General features: G+C 34.2%; 1 protein-coding gene across 1 annotated transcript in view; it reads right to left on the bottom strand.

Annotated features, from left to right (window-relative positions):
* The window catches only part of LOC143256925 (uncharacterized), a 53694-nt gene extending 46537 nt beyond the window's left edge, over positions 1–7157 (bottom strand). Inside the window, exon 1 of the mRNA XM_076514814.1 lies at positions 7021–7157. The gene's annotated coding sequence lies outside the window, so the exon portion shown is untranslated. The remainder of the gene's footprint in view (positions 1–7020) is intronic.
* Positions 7158–17542: the final 10385 nt, after the last annotated feature.

The following is a 17542-nucleotide window of genomic DNA, read 5'->3' as shown; positions in this document are numbered from 1 at the left end:
CATGTATTGTCTGATCGAAGTCAAACACACAGAATATATATCTTTACATAAGATATAATGATTTTAATACTGAACTTAACAATGAAGAAAGAATAATGTGCTAATAATCTTAGTAAATTTTAATTGTTAAACAACAATTAATATCTCTCGAATTGAAATTTTAAAAGACATTTTTTCTCACGAAACAAAATATCATATTATTCGATAAGATGGTAAAAAGTTTCATAAATATTAATTTCCTTTTATATGTTTTATTTGTTTAAACGTACAGTTGCGCTAGAGACTCACCACAGGAACCTAACCCTGCATTTGAACGTTACAAATCCTCGAGATTACTCTGCTCTACCTTCGGGCTTTATTTTATCTAAATTTTTATAGCTGTAATGCTATTCAGTCGCTTTATTTAACAGCAGAGTAACGAAATAAGATACAAAAACAAACAAACAATATTTTCAATTATTAACAAATTATAGTATAAATACCAGTGCTATCTCTTTTTTATCTTTAAATCCTTACCACATGGGAAAAAAATCACTAGAAGAAGGAACAAAAGTGCTTTTATTATTAAAGCTTTCAAGGCCAAATCATCCATTAAGTTTTTATAACTAGCCATCTCTTGCTGCAGCGCCTGAATGTAAGCAGCCGAAATACATGTAGCAATCAATCTCCTTGTCATTAAACGAAGTCGCTTGCATCTATAGAATTTTCCTTTCCTTTTTCACACATCATGCGTAGAAGATTAAGAAAGTAACACTCTAATCTCGATGTCTTACAGCCAAGGTCATTCGATTGAAATGGAAGTGGGCCATGGATACAGACAAAATAAAAATGAAATGTTTTGTTCTTCTTCACATTTATTCACTCGAAACCATCATGGCCTTTAAAGCTAGAAATATGATATAATAAAAACTGCTATCGATTTGCTGCAGTGACATAGCATGTATTTAGATATAGTTTAGTGATACATACTTTAATTCAATTAGAATTACACTTACGAAAAGTTTTTGTTTTATCGCTGTCCTTATTTCTATATTAATGTAGCATGCCTATATGTCCATATGTATACAATGATGCCAAGACGTAGAGCCTGTTTCGTTCGGTTAAATCAACTGGATAAGATACACAATATTACGAAATAAACTATTTTTTAAAATTAAGTTTGTGCAGGTCGAGTTGAACAACATTTGTTTTAGTTTATCTGTTAAACTAGTCAAGATTATAAGGTGGCATGTATTTTATAATTATATTCTATGCAGAAATACTGTGATTTAAAAAAAAAAAAAAGAAATGCCACTAACACGAATATTGGATTGGTTTGTTTTGAGTTTGCGCAAAGCTACACGAGGGTTGCCTGCGCTAGACTTCCCTAATTTAGCAGTGTAAGAGTAAAGGAAAGGCAGCTAGTCATCACCACCCACTGCCAACTCTTGGACTACTCTTTTACCAACGAATAGTAGGATTGGCCGTACCTTATAACGCCCCCACAGCTGAAAGGGAGAACATGTTTGGTGTGACCGGGATTCGAACCTGCGACTCTCGGATTACGAGTCGAGCGTCTTAACTACCTGGCCATGTCGGGCCGACACAAAAATTAATAGGCACTACAGTCTTGGCAACATGTTTGCATATTTTGTGAAAAAATACGATCATTATTGTTAAGAAAGAATACAAATACACTTAAGACTGTCAAACTGAAAAATACATGTTATGTTAAATATGTACATATGTAATTCGTATATTGAGACAGGTTCTATGGACATTATAAATTTACTAGAACAGTAAACAATTTTATCAGACACATGAAGATAGATGTGTACTTTAACATTTTAACTATCGTAGCAAAACCTTAGCAAACCATATATAATGACAAAATATAACATCAAATTATTATAAATATCGTCTGTAACCTTATATAAGAACTTAGCTTGTTCTTCTCCTTTTCTAATACCTCCGCAAAGCTATGTGGCATGATTTCGATGAAATTATTGATGTAATCCTAAGACATACAGCAATCATTCATTAGCAGTTAGAGAGTTAATCCAACAGAGTTCACAAATAATTAATTACACGCTGCATATCTTACAGACTGTACTATTTATCTGTAGAGTGACCTATACACTTTTATCAGCTAACCCGAATATGACAGTTCTTGCGTTCTGTCGAATCACCGTCACACCAAACATACTTGTCCTTTTAGCCGTGGGAGCGTTATAATGTTTCGGTCAATCCCACTATTCGTTGGTAAAAGCGTAGCTCAAGAGTTGGCAGTGGGTGGTAATGACTAGCTGCCTTCCATTTAGTCTTACACTGCTAAATGAGGGAAGGCTAGGGCAGATAGCCCTCGTGAAGTTTGCGCGAAATTCGAAACAAACAAACAAACGTTTTGCCGCTTTCCGTTTACTAAACTGTAAAAACAACTATAGAATGGGAAATATTACAGCTGAATTATTCAGGTTATTTTCAGCCATACTTATTAACGTAATTATGAGAAAATATACCCTTCATTAACGTAAGGCCTTCTCCAATCATATCTTTGCATGAAAAAACAAAACAAAAACAGCTCACTCTAGTGGAAAGTTTTTGTCTTAAGATGAAGGAAATTCTTGTAAAGTTCTTTACACTATGTGGATACGAGATGTATGCTATCATACATTGTGCCGCAAGCGGCCTGAAACAGACTGAAACAAATTAAATCGTCCAATGACGTAAACGTGATGACCGTGTCTTTCATAAAGTTGTAGTTTATACTGGTTCAGGTTAAACTGTTGTTGTGTGAAATTCTCTCCTGTTTGGCGTCAGCATGTTTTAAGGTTTATCCCCGTCCAATCCTCTCCTATTTGTCGCTATTATGTGTCAAATTCTATCCACTTCCAAATGGCGCAGATAGCCTAGTTGCTTTGTGCCATAAAACACCAAACCAGCTTCTAAATGTCATCTTATTTGATGTCATCGTGTGTTAATCTCTGTTATTTATAGCTTGCTTTCCAGTGGCACATGGTATGTTTTCGAATTTATACTGCTAGAAACCAGCTTCCAATACCCATGGTGGGCAGAGTACATATAGCCCTTTGTACAGCTTTGTGTTTAATAACAAAGAACAACCCGTCTAAATTCTATTCCCGATCATACTCATTTTAAAAACCAGAGGGTTAAAATGAATTAACCGACTTAATAAATCAATAGAAATGTTTCATTGTGATTATTATATGTCTTTTTTAGAACATGAAACGATAAATCTTGTTTACGTCACACGCTAGCACACTACAGTCAAATAGTTGGGATTTTTTATACATCATGCATTACAATCCGGATTATAATATGATTTGAAATACGATAACTTGTTTTGCAACGTTACAGTTAGTATATGTATTTATTTAGTAATTCTTTACTTTTCAGTTTATTTTTAGATGTACGGTATTCAGTTAGTCTGCAAGTGGCTCAGCGATAAGTCTGCGCACTTAGAACGTTAAAAAAGCGGATTTTAGATAATAGCAGTGGATAAAGCACAAATATAATTTTGTGTAGCCTAGTGCAGGGATTCTCAAACTTATTTCTCTGCGTACTACTTTTAAAATTCTGATCAAATTATTAATCAGTGATGTCGAGAAAACCCACTTGTAGAGAAAAATATATATGTAAAAACGGCTCGTACGTAAATATTTTTCTCAACCCAAACGAGCCGTTTTTACATATATATTGATCAAATTATTGTACCACTATATAATTTCTTATCTACTTCAAAACAGCTGGTGTAGTACAAATGAGTCATTTAGCTCACTAGTTTACAACCACTGGTGTTACGCATATCATAGTTTGAAAAACCTTGGGTTAGTGCTTGATCAAAACAAATTATTCAGTCATTTAATAAGAAACACATAATTAAATAGCAACTACAGAAACGAATCAACAATATTGCATCACACTGTTTTGTATGTTTGTTGAATTTCGTATAAAGCAACTCCAGGCTATCTGCGGTAGCTGTCCCTACTTTAAAAGTGATACACTAGATGGAAGGTAACTAGACCAAACTACCTCCCGCCAATTTGTAAGCCACTCTTTACCAACGCAAATTTAGGAGCGACCGTCAGTGGATAAGGCCCTCTTTAAGTGAATTCGATCATGCTAGTTGAATATTCTAACCACTAGGCAAGCCAAACTACATTAAATTTATAAGGATAATTTTAGTAACTTTAAAAACAAATCTAATGTTAAGTAAGACACAAAATTTTGTAATAAAAGACTGAAAAGTTTGAATAAAACTGCGTAACACCTACACACATACAATATCCAGTAAATAGCTACTAATAATTAGAAGTAGAAAGATGAAAAATGAATAATGCGCATACTGAGAGTAAAAAAAAAGAAAAAAGAGTGAGACTGAGTTGTCGACAACTCACTTTAAATACATAAAATGGAATACTAATCATATAGTCAAACACGTGAAGATCTCACTTTAAATACATAAAAATGGAATACTAATCATATAGTCAAACACGTGAAGATCTCACTTTAAATACATAAAAATGGAATACTAATCATATAGTCAAACACGTGAAGATCTCACTTTAAATACATAAAAATGGAATACTAATCATATAGTCAAACACGTGAAGATCTCACTTTAAATACATAAAAATGGAATACTAATCATATAGTTAAACACGTGAAGATCTCACTTTAAATACATAAAAATGGAATACTAATCATATAGTCAAACACGTGAAGATCTCACTTTAAATACATAAAATGGAATACTAATCATATAGTCAAACACGTGAAGATCTCACTTTAAATACATAAAAATGGAATACTAATCATATAGTCAAACACGTGAAGATCTCACTTTAAATACATAAAAATGGAATACTAATCATATAGTCAAACACGTGAAGATCTCACTTTAAATACATAAAATGGAATACTAATCATATAGTCAAACACGTGAAGATCTCACTTTAAATACATAAAATGGAATACTAATCATATAGTCAAACACGTGAAGATCTCACTTTAAATACATAAAAATGGAATACTAATCATATAGTCAAACACGTGAAGATCTCACTTTAAATACATAAAAATGGAATACTAATCATATAGTCAAACACGTGAAGATCTCACTTTAAATACATAAAAATGGAATACTAATCATATAGTCAAACACGTGAAGATCTCACTTTAAATACATAAAAATGGAATACTAATCATATAGTCAAACACGTGAAGATCTCACTTTAAATACATAAAAATGGAATACTAATCATATAGTCAAACACGTGAAGATCTCACTTTAAATACATAAACATCTCACTCTAATTAGAATGAAAAAGTAAACGGTTCCTCCAAACCTTTCTATCGTCATGTTATAGGTAGTGGTATCAGCAATCACCAGCTGAGATGAAAAGTTATTACATCTTTTGTGTTAGAATTTCGGTTTGACGTATTGTTGTTTTCAATATTAAAGTTTTAAGAATGTGAATCATCATAATAACAATTAAATATCAATGGAATAATTACTATTAAGACCACTGGCAAAGAAATAAGAAGCTTTGTTATTTGTTAAGCACAAAGTTAGGCACCTGTGCTCTATCTGTCGCCGGTATCGAAACTTCATTTTCAGTGTTAAACGTCCTCAGAATTACTACCGAGGCACTGGGGAACTAATTATGGAAGTTGAAATCTTTATTTCGTTGCTACGACTTTATATAGACAACCGAATCTCACTATAAAGATATATAAAAGGACAAGCCTTAATGACAAGAACCAGGCGTGAGTTAGTAGTTAGTGTGCTAAACTGTGAATTCCTGAGTCCCTTTGCTGCAAAATCAAGTTCCAAAATTTGAGTGTATGAGTGTCTTATAAGAGTGAGAGCAAAACTCCACTTTTTAAATAGAGTAAATCGACAAAAGGCGGTGATTACTGTTGAATAGCTGCCCTCTCTCTTGTCCATTATTTTAAAATTATGAACAGTTAACGCAAAAAGGTTTTGTAGCTTTACGTGAAAATTCGTAACAAACATAATTAACATTATAAAACAATCAAAGTTTGCATATATAAGATAAAAAGGCTAGAGAATTATGATGCTTATTGAAATGCGTATTACAATCTTCAAAAATAAACAGATAATAAATCCAACTTTTAATTTTATTTAATGATTGAAGTTATTTCTAATGCAAGTTTTTTGTTGTTTTTTTGCATCTTGAGAGTTGCTATAAGCTTTCCAACAATACGTACACACAAGAAACATGTATTAATCTATTACTAAGTAGAGCATTGGTAATCCCAACCTTAATTCCAAAACAAACGTTTTTACAATATTGTAGAACAATTGATAAATTGTCGAACCTCGATTAAATCTTACCGAAAAACAATTAAGTTTATTATAACTAATTCACACATACATGCACAATGGATCAGTTGTTTTTGTGACCATCTTAATTAAATCTCACTCACAAAGTCACGTTGCATATTCACTATCAAACACATGTAAAGCTCTCACACATCCTCAAATTCGCTAGCAAAGAATATGTAAGTTAATGAAAACAGCCAGAATTTAAGTAGTTCATATAGCTTTTAGGCCCGTTATATTGTATAGGTTATCGATGAAACTATTTATTGATTTGTGCGGACAAGTGTGCAATAAAATGTGTAATTAGCTTCTGGTCAGAAAAGCCCGAAACTTTTCTTAACATTTGACTTATTATGTTTCTGTACAGAAGCACTCCAGTTTTGTTTTATAGAATAACAAATAAACAGTGAAGATATATGAGTGACAGTGTGAACAGGAAGCTCTTTGTTACGGCACTACTATAGCCTAAGAGATATATTCGGAGTTTTGCAGAACTTAACTTAATATTAAAGCTACATTAAACATACCGAGAAACATATCGCTTGGAAAAGAAAAGTCGAAACGATGCGGATCGTGTCACAAGTTAAAATGTTTCGCAATTGTCTAAACTTTAATTGTGAGTATCAACTTGCAGCTAAAATCACCGTAATCTAATATGTAATATAACTCACCTGGCCTTTGAACAGCCTAAACAAAGTGTGATCTTATCTGTTCCTTAAATACTAATTTCTCTGTACGCTGCTTCTAGCTTCTCTCAGCTGAATAAGCGGCAGTGTTCTCCTGATCAATTTTGCTGCGCTTTAGGAGCAAGGAGCGAGCTTTGACAACAGTTGCCATGGTAACTCCAAGCTCTTTGATGCAATACGATAAAAACGACACAGTGCCGTTTTACAGGAATCATAGAAAATTTAGATTGTAACAATAAAATATGAACATGGCAGATTATTCGAGATAAAGAAGAAAAAATAATCAATAAATGAACAACAAGAAAGTGTGTTTTATGCAGTAAATTATCAAAATTAATTAGAAACCTATGAAGAGAAATAAACCCAGCATCTTATGTCTGAGCTTATACATAGTGATGCTCATGAGCACAAATACGTCAAACGTATTCATTATTTTAGCTTCATAATTTGTACTTATATGTCGGCCCGGCATGGCCAGGTGGGTTAAGGCGTTCGACTCGTAATCTGAGGGTCGGGGGGGTTCGAAACCCGGTCGCACCAAACATGATCGTTCTTTTAGCCGTGGGAGTATTATAGTGTAACGGTCAATCCCACTATTCGTTGGTAAAAGAGTAGCTTAAGAGTTGGCGGTGGGTGGTGATGACTAGCTGCTAAATTAGGTATGGCTATCGCAGATAGCTCTCGAGTAACTTTGCGCGAAATTCATAAACAAACTTATATGTTGTATTTAACTTTTTTGTAAGTCACTATCAACTCCGGAAGTATTAAGTAAATACTTATACATATGGGGGCTTTAAAACAAAATAAATAAACAAAGGAGTAAAATATATTACACTAGTTACTTATAAGCTGTTTACTCCGTGTTAATTTATCCTTGTCTGTTCCATTCCACGGTTTATAACAAGAAATCTTCGCTAAATTATATCGGGTAAAATATATTTAATGTAGGGTTGGTGTTGTTTAGTTTAATTCTATGGTTTGTATCTAATAAGAATTCTTAGTTGATTAACTTGTGTAGGAAATATTTAGTGTAAGTCAGTTTTGTTTAGTCTAATTCTATGTTTTGTAACCAATTTGTATTATTAACTAAATTAGGGTGTGTTTTTTTTTTTTTTCGTATAACAAAGCCACATCAGGCTATCCGCTCAGCCCACCGAGAGGGAAACGAACCCCTGATTTTAGCGTTGTAAATCCGGAAACATACCGCTGTACTAGCGGGGGGCGAATTAGGTTGTGTAGGCCGGTGTTATTTAGTCTGATTCTATAGTTTGTAACCAATATGTATTATTAACTAAATTAGGTTGTGTAGGCCGGTGTTATTTAGTCTGATTCTATAGTTTGTAACCAATGTGTATTATTAACTAAATTAGGTTGTGTAGGCCGGTGTTATTTAGTTGATTCTATAGTTTGTAACCAATATGTATTATTAACTAAATTGGGTTGTGCAGGTCAGTGTTGTTTTGTCTGATTCTACTATTTACATTCAGTATTCTGTACGTTAAGTTTAAGTAATCTTGTTATAACGCAGCTGCTTATGGTATTCAACGTTTACTACACAGTGCACATTCTTCTGATGAAACCTCAGCATTTTTGAGCTTGAAATAGTTTCATGTCCCCAAAGCCCCGTCGCATTAGTATGCTTTACAATATATGTCGGCTTTTTATCTCACAAAGTAGAACCTGCTTTCAAACATTGTGTACAGGCCTGCCGTATACCTAAAATTAATTGGATTATAAATACGTCTTGTCTTTTAATTTGACTTAAAACGCTGTTGTTTAATCTCATAAGATTAAGTTGATCCTTTCTACTTAGGCTGTTTGAAAACGAATATTTTTTAATGTGTTAAAGTGTTTGTGTCAACATTTTCACACAAAGCCACACATGGTGCTATCCTAGCACAGTGCTCTAACTTTAAACTGGTAAACTATAACACAAGAAAAGACGTGAGTAAACAGCATTTACTGCCAACTCTTGGTACATATACTTCAATCGGAATATGACTGTCAAAGTGCAGTTGGATCATTGGTTGCTTTCCATCTAATCTATGAATTCAAAATGAATGATGTTTCATGTACAGCGTAGCTACCTTCATGTACATTCGCTTTTCTCAACATAATGCTAACTTGTATAAGATTAACTTAGGCTGGTAAACTATAACACAAGAAAAGACGTGAGTAAACAGCATTTACTGCCAACTCTTGGTACATATACTTCAATCGGAATATGACTGTCAAAGTGCAGTTGGATCTATTGGTTGCTTTCCATCTAATCTATGAATTCAAAATGAATGATGTTTCATGTACAGCGTAGCTAGCCTTCATGTACATTCGTTTTCTTTTCTCAACATAATGTGCATTTAATTACACTTTTTTTCTCGTTTTATTGAGTAGCTTACAATCAGATAACTATAATATTGGAATGGGCGTATATCACCTTTCAGCTCGGAAAACTTTGTTTTTCTTACATCGAAGAGCTTTTTTGTTTGTTTGTTACTAAGTGCTAAGCTACATCACGGGTATCTAAATTAAGTTTTTAGCGTTATAAGCAGGGCTACATTAAGATATATTGCCGCCCACGCATTCACGTAATCGCTCCAGAAGTAAAATATTTGAATTAGTTATGTCAATTATCACATTGTTATCAATCACATAATCGCTCAGAACTTTTGATTTGTTTCTCTGTCTGACGCGGATGGTTGTGATCCTCCATAGTACAAGGTTAAATTTTTTTTTTTTTGAGAATTTCGCACAAAGCTACTCGAGGGCTATCTCTGATAACCGTCCCTAATTTAGCAGTGTAAGACTAGAGGGAAAGAAGCTAGTCATCACCACCCACCGCAAACTCTTGGGCTACTCTTTTACCAACGAATAATGGGATTGACCGTCACATTATACACCCCCACGGCTGGGAGGGCGAGCATGTTTAGCGCGATGCGGGCGCGAACCCGCGACCATTGGATTACGAGTCGCACGCCTTACGCACTTAGCCATGCCAGCCCTTCACAAGCTTAAATAAACAACAACTTGATTCTGCTTTCGTTCTATGTTCGCTCTCGCTCGGGTTTTGGGTATCTCATGTACCCTGGAGGGTAAGGTGCTCTTTGACCTCTTCTTCCTTTCTTTACTTGTATGGTCATGCAGTGTTAGTTACTGCTTTAGAGTCAGAGTGGGCTGAAGTACTCCAACCCTTTTCAGGACAATGTCCATGTACTGGTATACATTTACAGATATTATTTTGCCCTATCAGTAGGAAGTCTAGTATGATGATGACCTTTCCCCCTCTATATATATTTATTATTATTTTATTTTGTTGTCATTTAATTATTTTTGTATTTAAAATATACGTTGATCGGGGACAGGTGTTTAGAACTATCTTCATGTTTGAGGTACCTGTCTAGTTCGTATAATAATTCATTTTTCATCCAATATTTATCAAAATACATTACTGTACTATGTAGGAGTCTATCTGGTATGGTTGGTATGTTTGAATATTTATGTATGAATTTAGATGATGCTGTTCTGGGAACTCTGTATGCTGTTGTGAGGAGTGTGTTTTGTATTCTTTGTAGCTTAGTTTTGATTTTTTTGTCTCTTACATAATCCAAGCTGGAGCTACATAGCCAATTACTGGTCTAATGTATGTTTTGTAAATGTTTAATATGTTGTCTGTTGATGCTCCACTATTCTTGCCAGTTTAACTTCTAACATTGTTGGTTCTTCCCCAGACTTTACTTTTAATTTCGTTTACATGGTTAATACATATTAATTTTGAGTCATAGGTTAGACTTAGAAATTTTGCCGATGTGGCAGTCTGAAGTAGTGTTCTATTCATATATATTTTAGGCTGTAATTATTGTTTTATCAGCTTTGTAAAGACGACAAGTTGTGTTTTTGATGTATTTATTTTTATTCTTTATTTTTGACAGTATTCGCTTATTCTATTTAGTTGTGGTTGTATGTTTGTGGCTGCTATCGTGGGTGTTTCGGCACTTTTCCAGACTGCCATATCATCAGCGAACTGTGAAGAGAATCCACGATTAGGATTTTTCAATGGCAAATTGTTTGCATACATGATGAAGAGTATAGGGCTAACCACCTCTCCCTGAGGGTCGCCAGCTTCTGGAGTAAAGTATTCAGAAAATGTTCCCTCTACATTTACTCTACATTTTCTGTTTTCCAAAAAGTTAGGTAGCCAGCGAATAACTCCACGAGGTAGTCCCATTACATTCATACGGAACTGTATACCATTGTGCAATACAGTGTCAAATGCTTTCTCAACGTCAAGAAAGCAGGCGGCAGTGCATTGTTTTTTGTTAAAGTTATCTATTATCTATCCAATTAGTCTGACTAAGTGGTCAGTTGTTTGTCTAAATTTTTTTAATCCATTTTGTTCTTCTAGTAATTTTGATGTTATCTCCAAGAATGTAGAGAGTCTGTTCTGATTTCTCTCAAGAATTTTGCCAACATAGCTGGTTAGGCTGATTGGTCGGTACCTATTAGGTTTATTTGCTGGCTTTCCTTCCTTATGGAACATTAATATATTAGCATGCTTCCAAGAAACTGGTATGTATCCTGAGGATAGTGATAAGTTAAAAAGTGCTTTTAAATGGTCAAACAATTTTGGAGTGCCCTATTTTTAGGAGGATGGCCTGTATCTCATCTTCACCTGAAGCTTTGTTTATTATGTTTTTTATTGCTTCATGAAGTTCATGTAAGAATATTTCTTTCGTTAGGATCATGTCTTCTTTGTTTGTTATGTGTCTTGTAGTTATCTCAGATTTACTTGTTGGGAAAATTGGTTCAAATTGTTCTTTATTGCTTAGTATATAATTTGTGACTTCGTTGTAAAAATAAGCATTCATATCTGGATCAGTATGTGTTTTAAATGTATTCTGTAGTTGGTCTTTGAAAGCTTCGGCTTTTTCTTTATTCGTGTATGCTATTGTATTATTGTATTCAAGTATAGGATATTTCTTTGCGGCTGAATTGTGGTTGGTGAGTCGTCTAAGGTGTGTCCAGAATTTTCTCAGGTCAGTTTTATCGTTTAATTTTGAGCAGAAATTATCCCATTTATCTTGTTTTTGTAGTTTTATTTGTGCTCTAATGTGATTGCTTATATAGTTTATTTGTGTTTTGGTTTCCCTATCTCTTGTTATCATGAATTGTCTTCTTAATTTTCTTCGTTTTTTTATTAGGGTTATTAATTGGGTGTTTGGTTTCCATGTGTTATTTGTTGTTTTACGGTTTTGTTTCGGTATTGTTTTATTGGCCGCTTTTTGAAGGCACTCCGTTATCGCTTGTCAATATAGTTTTTTTACTTCTTCTATAACGTTATTAGGTAATTGATTGTCTAATTCCTTTTGACAGTATTGCCAATTTGTTTTATTATTATCGAATTTGTCTTTTATGTAGGTTGTATTTTTATGGAGGACGAGATCGAAGAAACACAATTGGTAAATGGTTGCTGTCAACATCTTTTCCCACACGAGATTTTATTACCTTTTGGCTTACATTGTATGTACTAAGGCACAAGTATAGTATGTCACTGATGTTAGTGGCATACACTGTGTGTGTGTTATCATTTATTAGGGCTATATTATTATCATCTATAAACTGTAAGACACTTCTTCCATTGTTGTTTGTGTACTTGCAACCAAAGTTAACATTTTTACTGTTGAGATCTCCAATAACTATAGAGTTGTAGTTGTGGGAAAAGATGTTGTTGAGTAACGTCATATCTAGTTGTTTATGTGGTGAACAGTATATTCCTGCTACTGTTACTTTTGTTTTGTTTGTTTGCAGGATATCCACAGTAACATGTTCGTTGTTACTACTCATACATGATTTCTGTGACTGATAGATCTGTTTTATATAGCATCATTATGCCTCTATTTTTATCGTCTTTGTTTACTCTGTCTTTCCTTTTGTTGTGTAATTTGGTATCTTAAATCTATTGTTGATGTACATTAAAGTTTCGCTTACTATTATAATGTGAGGGTTAGTTTCTTGTATAAAGTCACCCATCTCATGTTTCTTGGACGCTATTGCTCCTTGGATGTTGATATATACCGCTGTGAACTTTATGTTGTCAGCATCTGTCTCGTGAGTGTTGTTGTTATGTGTGGTATATGAGGTATAATATGTTTTTTCAGCATGTTGATTATCAAATAAATACAGTTGGTTGTTTGACTTGGTTTTGTGTATTCTGTTATAAATTCTGTGATTATGTTTTAGAATATGATAGTCAATAGGCTTGTTTTGTCAGGTGTGTTAGCGTTTTTTTTTGGGAGTGAGGTATTGTTTTTTGTGATTTTTGTGTTTGTGTTAAGGTGTTATTTTCTTGTGTAATATTACTTTGTTCTTGCTGTTTTGTGTTTTGTTTTCTTTTAACACTTGTGCATACGTTGTTTTAGATGTTTTGCTAACTTCTGTTGTTGTGTCTGTTGTTTGCTGCGTACTTGTGTTAGGTTGTTCCTATTCTGTCGATGTTGTTCTTATCTGATATATACGTTGTTTTATTTGTTTGTATTTGTCACATCCTTCATAATTTGCTGTGTGGATTTCTCCACAGTTACAGCATTTAGGTGTTTCTTGTTCATTTTGCATTGAGAAATATGATGTTCCCCGCCACATCCGTAGTATCTCGGTGTTGCTAGACATGCCGCAGAAACGTGCCCATATCTTAGACAATTGCAGCATCGAGTTACTACAATTGCCGGAGTTTTTAATGATTCAACTTGGTATCTTTGATACCAACGCATTATTCCATTATTAATGAGGTTTTGTGTGTTGTAGCTGTCATCTATGTCAATTCGTATTAAATTTGTAGGTGCTTGTGTGTTTTTGAAAATTATTCTTTGTATATTTTGTTCATCCAGTGCTTGTGTAATGGTGTCAGGGTTTATAGATTGATGCACTCCTCTTACGACTATGAATTTAGGCTGCGCCTTACTACCTGGCAGGTGAATTTTGCTTTTACTGGCCATTCTTTCAATAGCCTATTTAGGTCAGTAGCCTTTTGTCCTCGAACAAGAACGCCACCTCTGGGCAGACGCTTGATATAAACAATAGAAGCTTGCGGTTTGCAGCGTTTGACCTTTGTCGCAAGTAGGCGTTAATTACTACTGAGTACCGTGGAGGCGTAGTTTTTGTGATATGTTACTACTTAGTGTTTTTTCTTTTTGTGGTGAATTTTGTTTTTACCTTTTGGATGACATTATATGTATCTTACATTTACAGCCACTTTTAAATTTGCCGCCCTATGCAGTGAGCTGCCTGCTATACCTATGCATAAATATGACCCTGATTATCATCATTCAGACTTCCCGCTGAGTCATTGGAGGATCATCCCAAAGAGAGTTAATTAAATAGTTGCTTCTATATCACAAGTTTTGTTTGCAAAGAAAAAAGAATATTTTTGCTATTTTAAGACAACAATCGCATGCCCAGTTATTTAACAATGGTAGATCAATGTGGTTTGTAATTGTTTTTATTAGACACTCAAGCTACCTATGAGTGTACGTACCTTTGTTCTTACAGGGGTGTACTTTTTATTATTTTATTTTTTTTAAATATATTACTTTTCTACTTAAGAAGAGAAAACATACATTTTTAATCACTGAGCATAACTAGTAATGAAATAATACTGTAATAATTAATTATATTATTTTTTATTTTAGTAAATTCCGTGATTGCCTTTCTTCTAGAGCTTTCCAATTTTTAACTAAAAATACTTCAATGAGATTAAAAGATGCAGGCCCGGCATGGCCAAGTGTGTTAAGGCGTGCGACTCGTAATCTGAGGGGCGCGGGTTCGCATCCCCCTCGCACCCAACATGCTCGCCTTTTCAGCCGTGGGGGCATTAAAATGTTACGGTCAATCCCACTATTCGTTGGTAAAAAGAGTAGCTCAAGAGTTGGCGGTGGGTGGTGATGACTATCTGCCTTCCCTCTAGTCTTACACTCCTAAATTAGGGACGGCTAGTACAGATAACCCTCGAGTAGCTTTGTGCGAGAGAATTTAAAAAAAAAAAAAAGATGCATCTTTTCACGTGGACTTCGCACAAACTAATAGTTGGGTCCTGGATCTTAAGAAGGTGAAAAAATGAACAGAGATTTTAAGTTAATTTTAAATTAAGATTAGTTTACCTTTATATCAGATAACTTTTTATTTTATTTTATTTTGTGTTTTTTTTATAGCAAAGCTACATCGGATTATCTGCTGTGTCCAACGAGGGGAATCGAACCCCTGATTTTAGGGTTGTAAATCCAAAGACTTTTTATTTATAGATATGTTTGCTCTTTAAGCGTTTCTGTAATGATTCATGAATTTTAGTTTTCACCTTTACTGAGGTTTCACTACAAAACAAAACAACCTCTCATTGAAAACTCATACCAGGAACTTGGCTGACTACAACTCGGCTATCCTAAAATAGCCGTTAAAGTACGGTCGCATGAACCCAAGATCACCACTCTCGTGCAGCAAATAAGAAAGGTTTTGTCTGCACGAGAAACCAGACGGTTCGTCCATGAGTAGCTTATAGACTCTGGTCTTTTTTGTTGTTAAATAATACAAAAGGCGTCTTGTATCTTATTCACATTTTGGTCCCTTTCTACAAAGTGAATTTACGTTCTCACTACATATTAGTCCCCCAGTGGCACAGCGACATGTCTGTGGACTTACACGCTAGAAACCGGGTTACGATACCAGTGGTGGGCAGAGAACAGATAGCCCATTGTGTAGCTTTGTGCTCAAGTCAAAACAAACAAAATTGTTTTTGGTTGATAATGATTAAATCAAACTCTTCTTGCTGTAAATTGTTAATGTTACCTTTCGTTTTCTTTAAATTTGCTCGATTTATTTTCTTTTATTTGTTACGTGATGTTAGGTTGAATTAGGAGAAGTTCAATTAGAATAACTGTAATTACTTTGAGTTAGAACACTTTAATCGCGTTATAAGATATTTGCTTCCCACAATGCAAAATTGATCGCATCGGAGAAACGTTTTAATAGACGAATACCATGTTATATAAACGAAATAATATCGTGAAAATACGCCTAGTGCTTTTGTAGAAATATTTATTATTAAAAACCTTCTCGTAATTATTTTTTCACGTAAACGTTAAGAAAATAGATAGGCCAGAAAATCCATCGTTTGTGTATACGTGTTAACACCCATTACTTAAGAGCTAACTGGCTCGATTATTATAATTTTTGATACACTAATTGTAATCTACCCTTTGATCACATTAGCTATTTAAGTATTTTTGCCCAAGAAGAGAAACATCTTCATTTTTATAGACTTCTGGCTTTGATTTTAAAGACATCAGTACTGAATTAATTAAACGAGTCACACAAAGCAGGGTATGCAATTGACATTTGATGAAGTAATTAGGGATTTAATAATAAAAGAAGAAAAAAAAAAAGAGGAAGAGACGTTATTTATCATCGTTCTTTATATAGTGTTTGCTTCCTTAAATAATACACTAAGCTAATTCGATATAAAATAACACTGAATGCACCCACCTTGCTCGAACATTTTAATCTAAAATTTACATCATATAAAGATTTATTAGCAATTTAAGATTATTAATACAATAATATTAACCTGGCCGGGTGGGGTTAGGGCGGTGGACTCATAATCCGAGGGTCTCGGGTTCGAACTTCTGTCACAACGAACACATTCGCCATTTCAGCCGTAGAAGCGTTATAATTTTACAGTCAATCCCACTATTCATTGGTAACAGAGTAACCCAAGAGTTGGTGGTAGGTTTTGATGACTAAAGGACTGTCTTCCTTCTAGTCTTACACCGCTAAATTAGGGACGGCTGGCGCAGATAGCCTTCGTGTAGAGCAAAATTCAAAACAAATTAATATACCATTTAGGTGAGCTTGAGAAGTTGGTGTGAATCAAAGCGAAATAATAAGACTTATCTTGGACAAGGAAAATTATCTAGTGATGAAAAACCAGCATTTTCAAAGATCTAACAATTAATAAACTGTTTTGTTTGGCCTTCGAATGTTTTCCCTGGAAGAAAGACAGTAAAGTTTTTAAAGTAAATAAACAAAACACGTGATAACAGACAAATAAAAAAAAAAAAAAAAAAAAAAACAGACTCGCTAATGAAAACGCTGTTTTTTACTGAGTGGAATTATTTCTTTGGAAACCAGAAGACACATTCTATACACATTACCTTACAAGCAATATATTCTATAAGCTACTGTTTATTAAAAAGTTAATTATTCTGCTCATAGTTAATCACAAAGTTATGTAATGAACTATCTCTGCTTTGTCCACAACAGGTATCGAAACCTGATTTTTAGCGTTACACGTCCGAAAACTTTCTGCTGAGCCACAGCCGCTTCCTAGTAGTAGTTAATTTGGTACATACGTAGTCATCTCCTTGGATGAAACTAGGTGGTCTTGCGCTTAATGCTGAAGCAGAACTTCGAGGTTCCTTTAACTGGCTCAGCAGTAAAGGCACTCGACTCATAAACTATGGTTCGC

The sequence above is a fragment of the Tachypleus tridentatus genome, chromosome 1, assembly GCF_004210375.1.
Source record: "Tachypleus tridentatus isolate NWPU-2018 chromosome 1, ASM421037v1, whole genome shotgun sequence".
Lineage (NCBI taxonomy): Eukaryota > Metazoa > Arthropoda > Merostomata > Xiphosura > Limulidae > Tachypleus > Tachypleus tridentatus.
Note: the sequence above shows the minus strand (reverse complement) of the source record. Positions and strands in the feature narration are given on the sequence as shown.